The sequence below is a fragment of the Acyrthosiphon pisum genome, chromosome A3 (assembly GCF_005508785.2).
Source record: "Acyrthosiphon pisum isolate AL4f chromosome A3, pea_aphid_22Mar2018_4r6ur, whole genome shotgun sequence".
NCBI classification, from domain to species: Eukaryota; Metazoa; Arthropoda; class Insecta; order Hemiptera; family Aphididae; genus Acyrthosiphon; species Acyrthosiphon pisum.
In genome coordinates this window covers 16683326-16693431 of record NC_042496.1, presented here as the reverse complement: position 1 = coordinate 16693431, position 10106 = coordinate 16683326, and the positions used below count along the sequence as shown (strand labels likewise).

The 10106-nt window shown below is 26.2% G+C and overlaps 1 protein-coding gene across 1 annotated transcript in view; it reads left to right on the top strand.

Moving 5' to 3' along the window:
* Window positions 1-3327: 3327 nt before the first annotated feature.
* Lwr (lesswright) overlaps window positions 3328-10106 on the top strand; it is a 17990-nt gene continuing 11211 nt past the window's right edge. The window contains exon 1 of the mRNA NM_001136189.1: window positions 3328-3531. The gene's annotated coding sequence lies outside the window, so the exon portion shown is untranslated. The remainder of the gene's footprint in view (window positions 3532-10106) is intronic.

The following is a 10106-nucleotide window of genomic DNA, read 5'->3' as shown; positions in this document are numbered from 1 at the left end:
GAAAAAATCGACAAAAAATATAAAAATGTGTTAGAAAAAAATACCGGGCTAAAAGCTATGTCTACGATACGTAATATTGTAAATGGCAACAATGTAGATGAAGATTTTCCAAATCTGACTCCTGGGGAAGTTACATAATTTAGATATGCAGAAATTACGTCATGTGATGTCGAACGAGAGTTTTAGCAAAATATAAAAAACATATTAAGGTCAAACAGAAGATCGTTCATTTTTGAAAATTTAAAACATCATGTAGTTGTTTCATGTAATTCATTCGAGTAGCTTTATCAATTTTATATCAATTAATATTTTAGAGATTTTAAGACTTTAGAATTTTTTTAATGTTTTTATATTTAAGTGTTTAACATATTTATTTTTATTAATTGGTATTTAATTTATAGAAAATGTGTTTTTTTAAATAATATTTATTTGGTATATTTAAGCATATTTTTATTGCATATTTTTGCATATTTTTAATAAACCAAATGCATATTTAATCATTTTTTATTGCATATAAATCCTAGCCCTAATTATTACATACAAATAACTAAAAATTAACTGAAACATTTGATTAAATTGCCCATATAGTGGGCGTAACAGGACTATTTAACAAATATAGCAACGTTTGTAATGGAAAATTGTTAAATAGTCGGATAGTCCTGTTAGTTGTTACATCTTATATGTGGTAAACGTCCGTAATGGCGTAATCTGGAAATTATATATTACGAAAATGTTCAATTATCCTTTTAGTTGTGTTACTTTTTAAGGATAAGCCTCAGAATTTGGGTCATTAGTGGACAAATTTTGTCTTATACCTGCAGCTACCTATATAATATTATAATACAATAATTAAATGATGCGTATGTAATACATGTTTTGCTATTGTTGTTATTGCATTAAATTATCTTATATTCTAATTTATTTTTTAATAAGTTTTAATATTTGCATGTTGGTTGTCTCATCTTGCCCAGTTGTTCTAATGATTGGTAGAAGGTTAAAAAAATTCGGGGATGTTATTTTGATTTCCAGCAGTTGCTGTTAGGTTTAGGTACATAGACATATGGTTAGGTATTATATGTAGGAAATCGGCATTCAACAAGGAACTGTTTGATAGTAATTTGATTTTACTTTATTTCTTGGATTGTTCAAAACATGGACCACATGCCCGTACTACAATCGTTAAATTAAGGTAATCCGAATCCGGTTGGTAAAATCAGTGGGTTAGGCGTACCCTAGGTTTGAACTACGATTGTAAAACAGGCACTTCGATATATCTTAGTCCGTGGTTCACAGGTTTAAACCATGATTTAGATAATTTATCTATTTACCAGATATTCAAGATAATAACACGGCTATAGATATTACGCATAAAAATGTACTATTAATTTACAATTAATATTTATAAATACACCTTGCTATTACTATATATATTATGGTTTTCAAGGCTGTCAGATCGAGCTGTGATTACCATATTTAAAAATTAATGTACACCCTCTCGGAAAATTAAGTCATAGCGCGGTCTTTTTGTACGTCACAGTATAATATACAGTATTTAATAATATTATTGTATGGCCATAAAATGCAAGGCTGGGCAAATTAATGATTTTTTTTAACTCAGTTAAGTTAAGTTAATAATATGCACTAACATAAAAAGTTAAAAAAAAAGTTAATTTGTTCACGCAACGCTAGTGTACTTAATTTTTTTCCAACCCAAAACTAAATTATAGACTATAGTGTTTTTACTTTATACAGTATTTCTATGTAAGTTAGATTCGAATGATATAAATTTTAAACTTCAAACAATTTACGGTAAATATTTTTTGACATGAAAACGAAATAGACTGAAACAGTAAAATACAGGCATGGAAAACGTTTTTAATTTTTTTGTTTTAATTTTTGTTTATTGATTTGAAAAATATAGTTTTTGTTTAACGTTTTTAAACGTTTTTGATTAATGTTTTTAAATATTGTTTTTGACTAACGTTTTTAAAAACGTTATTTTCCTATTGTTTCTAAATAACGTTTTTGATAATATATTTTTTTTTATATTATATTCTTATAACTTATAACTTTAATAACGTGCAATATAGAAATGCTCTTAAAAGTTGAAAATTAAAATAACAACGTTATCAAAACGTTATTTGGAACAATAGGAAAATAACGTTTTTAAGAACGTTAATCAAAAACAATATATATTATAATATATATTGTTTTGTTTATATTATTATGTTGTATATAGAATATATTATATACAGAATATATAATATTCTTATAACTTATAACTTTTAAGCTATAATAGTAACGCCCAATACAGAAATTCACTTAAAAGTTAAAAATTAAAATTAATTATCCTTAATATTTAAATTTTAAATCAAAATTATAATTTATATAAAAATTAGAAAATTCAAATAAAATGTTTTTAAAGTTAAAGATTAAAAAGTAAAGAAAGTGAATTTTTTTTTTTCATGGTATAATTTAATAATGTATAATACTATAATTTATATTTTATTTTCGTTTTTTATTTCGTTATTAAATTTTTTTTCAATTTTTGGGATTTTTTGTTATCGTTTTTTATTTGTTTTTTGTTTTTGTTTTATTAATTGTTTTCGTTTTTTTGTTTTTTTTCGTTTAATAACGTTTTCCATCCCTGGTAAAATTTAATAAAATTAAAAACAAATTAAATTAACATAATTTACTTCTTAAAATGAAAAATTAACTCGTTAATTTCATGTTAATTAAAAAAGAAAATTAGAAAGTTAACAGTTAAGTCAATGAAAAGCCAAAAGTAACTAGTTAGGTTAAAAAGTTAAAATAAAATTAACTTTTTATCTCGTTAATGCCCAGCCTTGATAAAATGTAATCATTAGACGTTGATAAGAGATCAAAGATAGTTAATAGATTCTAAGCAAGGTGTATTGATACAATAATATGATACAATACAGAATACACCTTGATTCTTAGAAGAATTTATTAAGATAATTGAAACTTTTTTCTTTATCTACTTATCTGTAATGTGTGTGATTTAGTGACGGTCGTGACACGCATGACAAATTATATAGGTATGTCAGCAATATTACCGGTTTAAGAATTAATCGCGCACCCACCCTCCACTCAGCCATTATCTGTGACGTAAATATTTCTCCATTTTTCATTGGTTCACCTCCGTCACAGCCGCAATAGCCGCCGCCGCCGAAGACTCCACCACCACGGCACCACTTCACCAGTCATCATGTTGGAGAGATGCTACGTCACAGACATGCGTATCACGAGGTCCTTACTTACCTATATAATTTGTCATGGTGACACGGTGTGTTCAGTGTTGAAATGTTGAATGCTTATCGTTTCTGGAGTCTGGATGTTTAATGTCGGCTTTTGCCGTTTCCTGTCGAGTGTCTACAAAAACGTATTGCATCATATTATGTGTACTTAAATTTTTGTAACCGATTTACCACTAATCACTTAAATTATAAATAATTTCAATTCATTTTCAAATTCAATACATTGAAGTTTTTGGTGATTAAACTATAGAAGGTTAGTTATTTTTGATTTTCATTAATTGGCAAGGGTTACAGTTCATTGAAGTTATAGTTTATATTCAAATTCATTAACTAACCTTTTATTGGTGTTCATTTCCAGTATAGTTAGTAAATGATGTAATCTTCAATACTACATAACATAGTTTCTTAACTAGTTTTAATTACTCATATTTTGAATTATAGTGCTGTTTGGTTAGAATGAGTGTTAACTGTTAATAATTGAGGGTTTTAAGTTTTAACCATTGAAGAGTATTAAGTATTAACCAAAATTATATAATCTTCACTGTTTTGATCATGATAGTTTTCAATCTTATTTCCTAACTAATGTTCTTAGAATTGGTTTTCCTTGAATGAAACAAAAGTTAAATTGATCTAAACTTAATCTGTAGTAGGAATAGGTATAATAATTGATTTTTTTTGTTTAAAAATTCAAAATCAATTTTAGAATTGTGTATATTAATTGTTGACAGTTGAAAAAAAATGATTTATTTTATACCAAATTAAATGAAGAATTAAATAAAGATTGGATAGTGTTGGAATCTGCACCAATTTAAATATGTACCAAGTATTTTGGGTATTCGGAAAAAAAATCCCCAAAGTTTGCTTTGTCGAGTTTGCAAAGTTTACTTATATATAATTGTACATCCTAAACGGAGACAAGAAATGTCTGTGTAGCGTCCTCTCAATAACGCGATTACGATGTAATACCGACTGACCAATTAGTTTGAGTCCAGAACGCATAACAGCCGTTAATCGCATTATCGACAGATAACAATCTACTTATCAAAATCATTATAGTAGTAAGATTGACAAATAATAAAATGATAAATGATCGGAACAAAATTTCTTAAGTCTAGAAAAATATTATTGGTGGTCTATTTATTACCCCTCTGCGGACTGTGTTCCTATATTGTTAACGATAAATGATTACGGTTAAATCTTAGACGGTTAGTTTACTTCTATAGTTCCTTTACATAGTGCAGTATAGAGTACCTTGTCTCTGAGTAATTTTTATTCCTGTGACTGTGTAATTATGGAAATACTTAAATCCACTTAAGGAAATGACAAAGTTTGTTTTAAAGATTTTACGGAAGTACATCAAAAAGATTGAAAATTTTTTATCAGATGGAGATGTTCAAAATATAGTTCTTTAGTGTCCAGCTATTTTAAAAACATCACATAAAATTAATATAATTATTTTAAATTTTTAAATTGTCATAATTTTTTTCAATTTTTGCGTAATTTATCTAGCTATGTGATTAAGATAATATTATAATAGTTATAATTCAAATTTTATATTTTTTTATTATTATTAATTATTAATTTAGACAGCTGTATCCAACAGTTAGGTAGAGCTTTGGGGATTTTTTTCCCTAGATTTGTATTTTGAGGTATTATTTAGGTAATATTTTTATAGGTAGGTATGCTCACAGTTCTAAAAAATAGTTCTGAAAATAAATTTATCTCTTTAGTGCTATTTTATTCACGATAATTTAGATACCAAATTATTTATGTAATTAATTTTTATAAAATACTATGCTAAAATTCAGGTATAGATACCTGAATATTGGTATACCAAATGGAGATTTAAAATAAACCATATCACCTTTACACTTAGACTAGCTCCTTCTCCTAAGGTTACTATACGGTGCTCCAATCCCATCCTCTCCTACAGTTAAAGACTTTGGGTTTACACTAGATAAAACTATAAAAGATTAACATGGGCCCACCATATTAGAGCAAAAAGACTATCATTTAATAACCGTTTTCGTATCCTCAAACCTCTAATATCCTCATCTACAATACATTACTAAAACCAATCTGGACTTAACGGCATCCAACTATGGGGAAGTGCAAAAAAGACAAATCTAAATAAAATTCCTTCCAAGACATTGCGCAAAGAAAAATAATTAATGCTCCCCCTTACATATCTAATCATACTCTCCACACAGACCCGAAATTAAAAACAATCCATGAAGAAACCAAACACTTTTATAAAAGATTTCATAACCGTCTTTCCTCCCACTCAAACCCAAAATATGCCCTTGTCAGAAAGCTCATGCATTGTTGTAGAAGCATAAAATAAATAAGAAAAATTCAACGACACGTATGAGAAAATTTAATTAAAGAAAAATGTGCAATGTATTTGGGACAAATCATGGACTAAAAATATGTAAATAATTAGAGACATACATATAATATACTACTAAATCTCTCACAGAGTCATTGAATGTTGAACTCACACCACTTGATGTAGCTAATATGAGTATGTCCCCATTACATCAGTCGATGTGGAACAATCGTTCAGTGAGAACAAAAACAATTCGACAAATTGTCACCAACTTTGTTATATATTTTTAATTTTTTTTCATATTTTATGATTTATGGTAAAAGTAGGTACACATATTTTGATTTTTTTATTACAATAAAGTCTGTTTCCTAATGATTAGTATGTGAGGGATGAGTGGATGACATTCCAAAATGTAATATTGCCAATTGTACAAAATTAGTTATCCATTAACTCTTATTGAAAATAAGGCTGGAAATTGATTATTGCTATTAATTATTATCTAATCATGAAAAAATTCAATGCATAAATGTCTAGTTCATTCACAACATACAATAATTAGTATACACAACAGATTTCGACCTACGTACTATTACTATTTTTTTTTTTTTTAAATCCAAAACAAATTATTGCCTATATTAAAATTATTTAAATATCAACTGTGGATCGGTCATTTTTTTAATAACGCACTATATCCAATGACGTTTTTACTGAATTTATAATTTTTATAATTTAGAATGAATTAATAATAAATTCAACTTTGAATAAAATATTAACCACTGTCATGCTGTCATTTTTATATTGTGATCAAGTTAAATAAATTCATTGCTTTGCTTATAATTTATATCAATAGAAAAATTATCAATTATATTTTTTGATCTATAGTCTATACGCTGGTATTTACTGTTTACATAACATATTATTGTGCATATTGTGACATTTTGAATTTTGTTTTATTGTATTTTGTGTCATTAGTAGAAATTTGAGTAACAGAATTAATTAAATCAATTTATCAACAATTAACTTTACCTAATTTGTGTTTTTGAACGATTTAAAAATCATATTATGCAAGTATTTATATAATTATATAAAAAATATATAAAAGAATACTAGACGGAGCTAGTATAATAGCTATTTGGTTCATTTATATTGATAAACTCGATTTTTAGTTGTGTGAAATGGATTTTTTTTTTGAGTAAGTACCTATTAAATATTATATAGTTTATATTTTATTATAATAAAACTATGATGTTCGAACATATTTTAAAATTGGTCTTGCATTGTGGTTATTTTATAGTTTTATACAACAAATTTGTTTCATTAAAGTGAAACGAGTATATTAATTATTTTTATATTTATTTTTGAATAATTATCTTTGTGGAACAGGAGGGGGCACAGTTAACATATCTATTTTTATAATGACGGTGTATATTTTGTATCCTATAAATCCCATTATTATGGTAAGTATGGTTACCCATGTAATATAAATAATGTCGCCTAGGAAATCGTCAATTAGAGGTTGTAGCATTTTCTTTAGTATTATATCGTTAAAATATTTTTTGGGGTCTTGTATTTTTTTGTCATGTGAAAATTAGGGATTTCACCGATCCAATTTTGATATAAAATTTCCATCAAGTTCGAAAAAACTATACTTTCTTTTTTATTTTCATGATGGCTTATATTCAATGATTTAATTTTTATCCATGATACTGGTAGTACCCTTTTAACTGAGTATGTATTCAAATTGTTGGTTTCGCAGGGGTACATTTTTGGTATTAAAATAGAAAATATAATTTCTTAATAGTTCATAGTTGCAAGGAAAGGTTATTTTTACTAATCCTGGGTGATTGTAATTTAATTTAAGTTCTTCTGTTTTGGTTATGTTTAATATTTCTTTTTTTATGCTTAAGGTAGGTTGTGGATTAGTTATGGCGTATGTATTTAATCCTATTTATTTTATTATTATTGTGTCATCATCATATTGTTTAATGCATTGGAAATAACAATATTGATTATATTATATTTAATTTTTTTTTTTTTTAATTGCTTTTACGCATTTTGGGGAAAAAGTAATATCCGATGAAAATTTGGGAATATAACATAGGTCCGTGATCGGTGGGTCATAGTGTTGTAAGCCGATTCCTGATATCCTGTGTTCATCATTCATAGAACTTTTCGCAATATATGTTTTTTCTGAGTATATAATGCAAGTCGACTCATGGAACTTAAAATGAGTTGGAATGTATTGATATAGTTTCCATTTTGTCAATTTTTCTTGGACGAGTACCTATTTTAATTTTAATAAGAATTTTTGATTTTGAAAATTGATATTTGGTAATTGGTAAGTTATAATATGTATGAAAATGTTCTAATGGTATAGTTAATTCATATCCATCTTTTTTGATTGCTCTTTTTAATTTTGTTAAGTCATTATACAGTATTTTTGATTTTATGATTCTTGCTGGAATTTTTTGTAGCTTACAGTGTAAATAAATATTACAGTCTTGTAAAGAATACTTATATTTAGTATTCGTAATACATATTCGAATAGTTCTTAAAAAATATATTCAGAATACTATGAAAATACTTTTTTTCACAAATAGTTTTTGTCAGTTTTTGAATGATTGGTAATTGACATTTATGAATTAATAATTAAACATATAACGTAATCATAAGTTATTTATACATTTTGACCACATATGATTTGGCCAATGCGGGCCATACGGGCTACAACACATTGGCGTTTATAAAAATAATCATATCATTGGCCAATATTATATTTCGTTTAAAGTATAAAATTAATGTTCAATGTTCATGATTTATAATATGTCTTATCACAAATTTAAAACTATTTTTCTGAATCGGAAAAAAGAATTTTTTTAATGAATAAAAAATACAAATAAAAATATTCAGAATACGTATTCAAATACAAAAAAAATATTCAAATACTTTTATTTGAATACATTTATTCGAATACTTAACAAGACTGGAATATTAGTATCTCTTTCATTGTTTGTAAATTTTAGGATTACTGACATTAAATTGTAAATTATTTCTTGGATACCTTGAACCATTTTTTCCCGATTTGTTTTTTCTTGTAAGTTATTTATTTATTTTTCGTTTATAAATGTTGAAAAATTATCCTTCAATAATTTTATATTGTATTTAGTTTTTTTTGTGTATTCAGTTCTGTAGGTAAGTTTTTATTAGATCTTTATGATCTGACGCAAAAATGTTTTTAAATTTGATAATTTGTTGATCTAAAATTTCTTCATTTGTGTAAAAGGTTTTTAATTGTTTTTCTGTTGCGACATTACAACAAAAGTGATATAAATTCCCGAAAAATTGAACTCCCCTTTTAGATCTACTATTTAATAAGCCTTTATTTATATCCAACGTTTTTGTATCGCTCTCTCTTATGTTTTAATTAATAGTGATTAATATATCTAGTGTTTGGCTAACAATTTTGCAGTAGTTCGTGTTTTTATTTTCACAGTAGTTTTCAACCCCCCAGTTATTTTTATACTTTCCAAATTGTCATCTGGGTCATCGTCTTGAAATTGCTGTTTGTAGATTAGAGGAATGCTTTTGTTGTATAATATGGCCTCTGGTACCTCGTCAAAAAAGGCTCCGGGCGATACAATTACATCTATATCTTCTTTTGTGCTAATATTGATGATTACCGCAACGACTGTGAGGTTTTTAAAAAACATCTAGAACCAAAAACTGAATTAAACACTTGTATAAAATAATGATGCTAAATGATCACCCATATACATATACTTGTATATATCAGAAAAAAATGTATAATAAAAGGTTTTATTGATATTAATGCAATTAAATAAATTGTATAATGAAACAATAATAATGCTCATTCTTTGCACATGTATGGTATCTATGGTTTTTTTTCTGTTTAAAATTAAATGATAATTTTTCAATAAAGGTAAAAGGGCCTCTTTATTTATTTGCTAGTTTTTGTTTGATTTATCTTTTTCGTTGAAATTAAATTTTATTAAGACTTTCTGTCCCGGTTTGAAATTAATATTTTTGTGACTTATGTCATATTGTTTTTTATGGACAGCTTGTTCTTTTCGACAATTTTTGGAATAGTATCTCTAATTTTTTGAAGTTGTTTTAGTGCTTTGGTAAAGTCAAACAATTTGTCTTCTGGATTGGCACATACAACACTTGGCACTTAGAATTTTAGAGTCTGTCTTGCTTTCCTACACTTACATTTACTTATATTGCAAAGCTGCATATAAGTGCATCAAACATCTGGCAATAATAGGTAATTAGATAATGAATAATAATATAGTTATTAGTCATAAATAATAATAGATAGAAACCAAATACTACACAAAAAATAATTGGTTCACTTTTTAGAGGAACATGAATGATTTTTTCGTTCATTTTTTTTTAAATAAAAGTAATTAAATAATTTTTAGTACTAAAAGGAAAAAGATGTATAGCTCCTTTTGAAATTTAGTAGCTAAATGAAGAGC